Here is a 7285-nt window from a genome sequence, read left to right as displayed (position 1 = left end):
GTCACCGACTTTGGGAGGATTTTCAGGAGCCACATAGCTGATGCAAGGGAACGTACAAGTAGGAGTCCTTAAATTCAGCTGCAGCTTTTGACTCAGGCTGTTCTCATTCGTACATACAGCTACGAATAGTACTGCGCTGTAATTTGGAATGTATTCCACGTTTTTTCTAGAGCTGGGCAATATATAAATGTTATATCTATATCGTGATATGAGGCTAGATATCGTCTTAGGTTTTGGATATTGTAATATCGTGATATGAGGCTAGATATCGTCTTACGGTTTGGATATTGTAATATCGTGATATGGCATAAGTGGTGTCTTTTCCTGGTTTTAAAGGATGCATTACAGTAAAGTGATGTCATTTTCTGATCTTACCGAACTGGTGTAACTGTTCTATTATTTGCTTTTACCCACTTTGTCATTATATCCACATTACTGATGATTATCTATCAGTAATCTCATTGTGTAAATATTTTGTAAAAGCACCAATAGTCAACACTACAATATTGTAGCAGTATCGATATCGAGGTATTTGGACAAATATATCGTCAAACTTTCCATGACAGTCGGCACGCAGATCTCTCCAGCTGTTTGAAGCCTCTCGGCCTTTTGCAAGCCGCTCTGGCAAAACAACCAGTATTGTTCAAGATCTTTTTATTTTCACGATTGTACTGTTACAACAGTCTTATAATGCGCAGAGTGTGAGTGTGGCCTTGGTTTTGGTTGCGTGCCCAGTGAAACATGGTCCACGTAGTGCTGCCACTAATCTGCCAAGAAGCTTAGGCTCGTTGGATCCTGCTCTGCTCAGAAAAGGTTTATCACCCTGACATAGCGTGAAACAAACAAGCAGCCAAAACCTCCAACGGCCCAGGCCTCCGCTCCAGCAGGGCTGTCGTGGCATTGTTAACATTCCCAGCACAATGCTTCTCTTATCCGTCTCCTCTCTTACAGCCAACAACGTCCTAATCTCCCAAGTGGTTTGAACCAGTTTGCAGAACGTCTTGAAGGATGAGGGCAATTTTAGACAGATTCCAGGGATAAAACGAAGAGACACAGATGGAATTCATCACTTGTACTCTTTCTGTGCAGGCCAGGCTGCCTCCTCCTGTGACCCACAAAAACATGCTTGAGTGTCAGAAACTTGCCTCAGGACAATAAGTTCAGCCTGATATTTGCACACTGGCGAGTCACTCTACAGAACTTTGTCACTTGGGCTTGTCAGTGCATTAAAAAAAAAGATGTTAAGTTACAATTTTACAAGCCATTAGCTCTAAAAAGGACAAAAATATATGCATCTGCAGTGGGGGGATGATAGGGTCATGATCAATATTAGGGCTGTTTTTAGGTCTTCTGGGGCTGTTCAAAATCAAGTCTCAAGTCAAGATGAAAGAAAAAGTCCTTTCAATTATTAAGCCTAAAGATATAAAACATTTTACTATTACACTTTTTTTAGCAAAGGTGTGCAGCCTCTCCTAAAAAAGACCACTGCCACTAAAAGTCAGGAACATAGCACCTTGATGATGCAAACGTTAAAGTCAAAGCTGAACTAAAGAATAGTTATATCTTGATAATTCAATATGTAATGTGAAAGGAGTTGATCATAGTGACGGAACGGCAAATTATACACTTTGTTGTTCCCCTGGTTTTACAGTTTGGATTCCCAAATCAAACCTGTTCCAAATGAAGAGCTAGATAGTCTTTGCAGGAGTCAGACAAGACCCAAAAAAGAGCTTTACATTCATAAGGTAGCCAGAGAAATGACTCCAAATGTAATGCTGCTTATGTGTCTTATATTTCCCAATTTATCCATTTTTGTTATTGTAGAGTCCGTTCACACAAAGAGAGCACAAAGTGTGTCAGACACTTGCTCAAGGGCACATCAACAGGCCTCACTCGTTGTTTATTTATCTGACGAATAGCCTGAAGAAACTGAAATAGAGTCCCAAGATCATGTGGAACAAACTCTCTTGCCTCGACCGAACCTGCTCTCATACAGCAACTGGTATCAAAGGCTGTTTTACATTAGCTACTCCATAAAGAATGCCGACTGGCCGCGGGTGAGTCACGGGACAGCAGTGTTTAAAGAGGAGTGTTTCCACACAGCGAGAGGAAGAGGACGGAGAGGACAGACCATGGGAAAGACCATGGAGCATTCCTCTCTGACAGGAAAGTGACAAAGCAGCAGTGTTCACCTGCAGAGACCAACATGTTAAACAAGGGACCCTATTGACCCGGTTGTGCCTCAGGAGGAGGTGGTGGTTTTGATTTGGGTTCATTTAATTGCATGAATAACTACAAATAGACTTTACAGGTGCAATAAAGACCTCAGAGCAGGCAAAGAAATAAAGTAAATGGCATCAAAGAAAGTCCAACAAGGACACTATGTCCACTACGTAACTTTGAGCTGCAGCTGTAGGGGGACCGAAGAGGCGGGTACCGCGAGCTGTAGTTCCAATGAGACCACCTGTAGGGGGACCGAAGAGACGGGTACCGCGAGCTGTATTTCCAATGAGACCACCTGTAGGGGGACCGAAGAGATGCGTACCGCGAGCTGTAGTTCCAATGAGACAACCTGTAGGGGGACCGAAAAGGCGGGAACCGCGAGCTGTAGTTCCAATGAGACCACCTGTAGGGGGACCGAAGAGACGGGTACCGCGAGCTGTAGTTCCAATGAGACCACCTGTAGGGGGCCTGAAGCGGGAAAAGTTACATAATGTATGTCCTATTAGATCATGTGTAAATACACAAAACTTTTTTATTTCTTTTGGCCATTTTTGTGTTTTATTTTCTGCACTTTTGCCTAAACACTAAGTTGTTGTCTATTATCCCGTAAATACAGACATATTCAGACTGACAGTCTGAGAAAATGAGTTTTGAACATTAAAGCGTGTAAACATGGTTTATTAGAAACCCAAAATACATGCATGAACCTGAAAAAGGGCCTGATATGGGACCTTTAAAGCCCTAAAAGATCCATTAATAACGAGTGAGGAGGATGAAATAAACTGCGAGAGAAAACACCATCGTTGCTGTTCCCGAGGCAGAAAAACGAAAATTGTATCCGGGCAGCCCTCGGCCGCCAACCTCATCCATCACACGGGAGCTCCATATATCGTTCCTCTGCAGAGAATCTAATAAAGCTGTGCTATTTAAACGGATTAAGCGCCTCATTGTCCGTCTACTGTCTGTGCGAGCCCTAAAGCTTGACTCTGAGAGCAGTTCAGCCCCCCCCCTCAGCGGCTGCAGGAACTGTGTCAGCCTTGGGATTGGGATTGAGAGTATTATTCTCCAGACAACAACAGTTGGTTTAAATGCGATGAGTAACAGAGCTGGGAGGAAGGTTTGGACCCTCATTTAAAGACTTAACCCTCACGTTGTCCTCGGGTCCAATTGATCCGTTGTCCTATATCAATGTTCTTTTTAATTCCCCAAAATAACATGATTGATTCCACCCAACGCTCTTTGGCAAGGACAAATCTCTACTTTCATTAATTTTGGGGCGTCTTATTCAATTTTATAGCATTGTAAAACAAATGGAAGTGTTTTTGAAATAGTATTGAGTAAAAGTTGACATATTCCAGTCTGTGATTATCCATCAACATCCATTCCTTTAATTTAAGTCTAAATAATTCATAATTTCTGCTTTTCTAACTCAACATTAGGTATACTTTCCTATAAATTAGGTTTATTGACCATAAATTCCCAAAATAACTGTAAAACTAAAGTTAAAAAGTTAGTGTTACGTAGTGTTGAAAAGGTCACAAAAAGACAGCATTCAAAAATTGAAAAAAAGCATCAAAAGTGTTAAAAAAAGGGACAAAAATCATAAGAAAAAGTTAAAAACAGTGATAAAACGTGTCAACAAAAGTGTTGATTTTCAATTTTGACGGGAAGACAACACACACGTCCTGCTACGTCCTGCTACGTCCTGCTAAGTCCTGCTACGTACTGCTACGTCCTGCTACGTCCTGCTAAGTCCTGCTACGTCCTGCTACGTACTGCTATGTCCTGCTACGTCCTGCTAAGTCCTGCTACGTCCTGCTACGTACTTCTATGTCCTGCTACGTCCTGCTGTGCCTTGTAATGCCGCACAGTGCCCTGCTACGCCATGAACTACTACAAACTACTATTTTTTGGGACTGTTATTTCCACTCTCCATTCTAACCCCATCCGGTCGTCAGACACCGCCTACCAAGAGCCTGGGTCTGGGTCTGGGTCTGGGTCTGGGTCTGGGTCTGGGTCTGTCCCAGGTTTCTGCCTTAAAGGAAGTTTTTCCTCGCCACTGTCTTACTGTTGCCTGCTCTGGAGGAAACTACTAGACCTGTTGGGTCCTTGTAAGTTATAGAGTGTGGTCTAGACCTCCTCTATCTGTAAAGTGTCTCCAGATAACTCTTGTTATGAATTGATACTATAAATAAAATTGAATTGAATTGAATAGGAGTGTCTAACATACAGTATCTTGGAGGGTGATAGCAAGGGTGCAACTCTTATATGTTTTTTATATTAATGCATGTCAGGACTTTATATTGGTCCCGTTGTTCTGTGCATATGAATGATATGGTCATGTAATTTGCTTTCTGCCTTTCTATTTAGTTTTCTGTATTTTGGCTTTTCTAATATAACAGATGTGAGGAGAGAAACTTTGTTGTGGATTGGGTTGAGGGCGGGGGGGGGAAGTTGTTAAATAGAAGTTTTATTGTAAGTAAACAAAAAACATTATTAAAAAAAAGAAAAGAAAAGAAAGTGGTTTTAGGGGATAAAAACAAGCATCTGTCGCAGCAGCGGGTGGTAATTACCTTCGGAAAGTATCCATCCCGGGGGCGGGGGAGGTCAGAGGGACCAGAGGGGGTCAGAGCTGAAAGCATAAACTGTTACAGCGAAACCCAAGCAGGACGCAGAGAGAGGAAACGCACGAAAAGGCAAATATTTGGGCTGTGTGTTTGAGCAGAAAGAGGAAAAATGGAGTGTGTTTGAGCGTCAGTTTCATTATTTATCCCAGCGTGAGGGCAAAGAAGTTGTTGAAACCGGCGAGAGATGGCTGAAAGTGCCTGTCTGAGCGGCTTAGTGATGCAATCTGCCAGAAACAACCCCCCCCCACCCCCCAAATCTCCCTCCCTGCCAGCTCCAGCAATGACATCACCTGAGAAACAACATGGCAGGGAACAGTTGCTCGGCTGAACGCGGCTACGTTACTTCATGCTGTCGCTCCTGCAACGGGGGGGGGGGGGGATTGTTTCCAGGATTAGTGACTTCATGTGTTGTAATTCCCCAATTATGGAAGAAAAAGTGGGACAGAAGGACGAGAATCTTTAAAGTGCCCACATTAGGCTCCTTTTCAGCTTCATACTTGTATTTTGAGGTTGTACTAGAATGGGTTTACATGGTTTCATTTTTTTAAAAACACCATGTTTTTGTTGTACCGCACATTGCTGCAGATCCTCTTTTCACCCTGTGTGTTCAGGTCTCTGTTTTAGCTCCAGAGTGAGTCATCTTCCTTCTTTACTATCTTTGTCGGGAGCTGCACATGCTCAGTAGCTCGGTAAGATCCCATCAGCTAGATAACTCTTTCTCCAGCTTTGGTCAGTCCAAGGCAGGATCAGCTGGGAGACTTCTTCTAGACCAGGGTCAAAACACCATGGGTAGTTTATTTTTTCACGTTTTCCCAGATCCCAGAAAAAAGTGTCTTTTCTTTTTTTTCATAATATGGGCACTTTAAATTAAAGCCACACCGAAAGTCAGTTTACCGACATTTTTTTATTTTTTCATCATGTACATCCATTGTGTATCACCGTTGTAACGCATATGAGTGATGTAAAGAGGTCACATTGTTAAGATAAATGCATTAATTATCAGCTATTTTGAATGCCTGCTGCTTATATTCTTGTGTGTATGTTTAATGCCGATCTACTGGACTTGGACTGTAACGAGTGACGGTAACTCACGGTAGAAATGTTGACGCTAACAATCACCATTTTTCATTTAAAATATCCTAATTTTCGCGTCTTGAAACCCGTTTTTTAATCCTTCCCAGCTTCCTACGAGCCTCGCAAGGCAGCAACAGCTTTTTTTGTATGTATGTATGTATGTATGTATGTATGTATGTATGTATGTATTTGTGTCTGTATTTATTGTTGATTTCATAATAATGTTTAATATTAGGGCTGCAACTAACAAATATTTTCATAGCCGATGTGGCAGAGAATCGTGATATCAGTTGTAAGCTAAAAAAAATCCTGATTCATAACAGTAATGTGTAATGTGAATAAAGGAATAAAGAAAAGTATGTTCAGTTTACCAAATTAATTTGTGTGGAACCTGTGGACAAATTTGAATTACGTAAAAGTAAACTTATATTGGATGAAATCATCATGTTTTCATTAACCCTTAATATATTGTATATTACATTTTTTTAGTGTAATCTGTTGGATATTTTCTCGATTATTGGACTAGTTGTTCAGTCTTAAAATGTCAGAAAATTGTGAAAAATGTGGATCAGTGTTTCCCGAAAAGCCCACACGACGTCATCACATAGCATGTTTTGTCCAAAACTTAAAATTATTCAGTTTACAGTCACAGAGGAGATAAGAAACTAGAAAATATTCACATTTAAGAAGCTAGACTAGAAGAATTTTTCACATTTGTCTTAAGAATTGACTCAAACTGACTAATCGATTCTCAAAATAGTGATTCATTTACAAGTCTGACTACATAAGTCTAACTTGTCGTGGCACTAAAACCATTTCTGATCCAGAGTTGTGTAAAAAAACTAAACTTTTTAATTAAATAAAGAGCTCCAAAGAGACCACAAAGCAACTCGTCCAATCCCCACAGTCTGGGAGCGGTAAACTCAGCTCATTAATTATTGATTCTGCAGGAAAAGACAGCGTGTTTTACGATCAGCACGGCCCGCTAGTTGAAGCCAATCAGGTGATGGAGGGTCTTCTGGATAACGCCAGGCTCTGGAATCTGACATTGATCGGACTGACGGTCCGAAAATGCTGATTGGGGGGGTTGTCTGATTGGTCTAATGGCAGATGGAGCGGCCCAGAGCCCATTACACCGAGCACTCAAATCGCCTGAGTAAGCACGAGTGCCATCTAAAGATTACGTTGTAGTTCCTCTTCCTGTTTTTCATCTACTCCACACACGTTCTGTATATCTTTATTATGAGGGTTAGGGTTAGGGTTAGGGGGTCCTGAGGTCCTATTTTGGGACCACTAAGGTCTATATAAAAGAGACTTCAGATACAGTATTAGGGGACCACTAAGGTCTATATAAAAGAGAC

The 7285-nt window shown here is 41.5% G+C and overlaps 1 protein-coding gene and 1 long non-coding RNA gene across 2 annotated transcripts in view; one reads left to right on the top strand and one right to left on the bottom strand.

Moving 5' to 3' along the window:
- Window positions 1–6702, top strand: part of LOC117954683 — a 14907-nt gene extending 8205 nt beyond the window's left edge. Inside the window, exons 2-3 of the long non-coding RNA XR_004658873.1 lie at window positions 5736–5738; window positions 6624–6702. This is a non-coding gene — a long non-coding RNA (uncharacterized LOC117954683). The remainder of the gene's footprint in view (window positions 1–5735; window positions 5739–6623) is intronic.
- LOC117953968 (disco-interacting protein 2 homolog C-like) overlaps window positions 1–7285 on the bottom strand; it is a 157324-nt gene that overhangs the window by 146178 nt on the left and 3861 nt on the right.

Source organism: Etheostoma cragini, chromosome 12 (genome assembly GCF_013103735.1).
Source record: "Etheostoma cragini isolate CJK2018 chromosome 12, CSU_Ecrag_1.0, whole genome shotgun sequence".
In the NCBI taxonomy this organism is placed as follows: domain Eukaryota; kingdom Metazoa; phylum Chordata; class Actinopteri; order Perciformes; family Percidae; genus Etheostoma; species Etheostoma cragini.
This window is presented reverse-complemented; position numbering and strand designations above follow the sequence as displayed.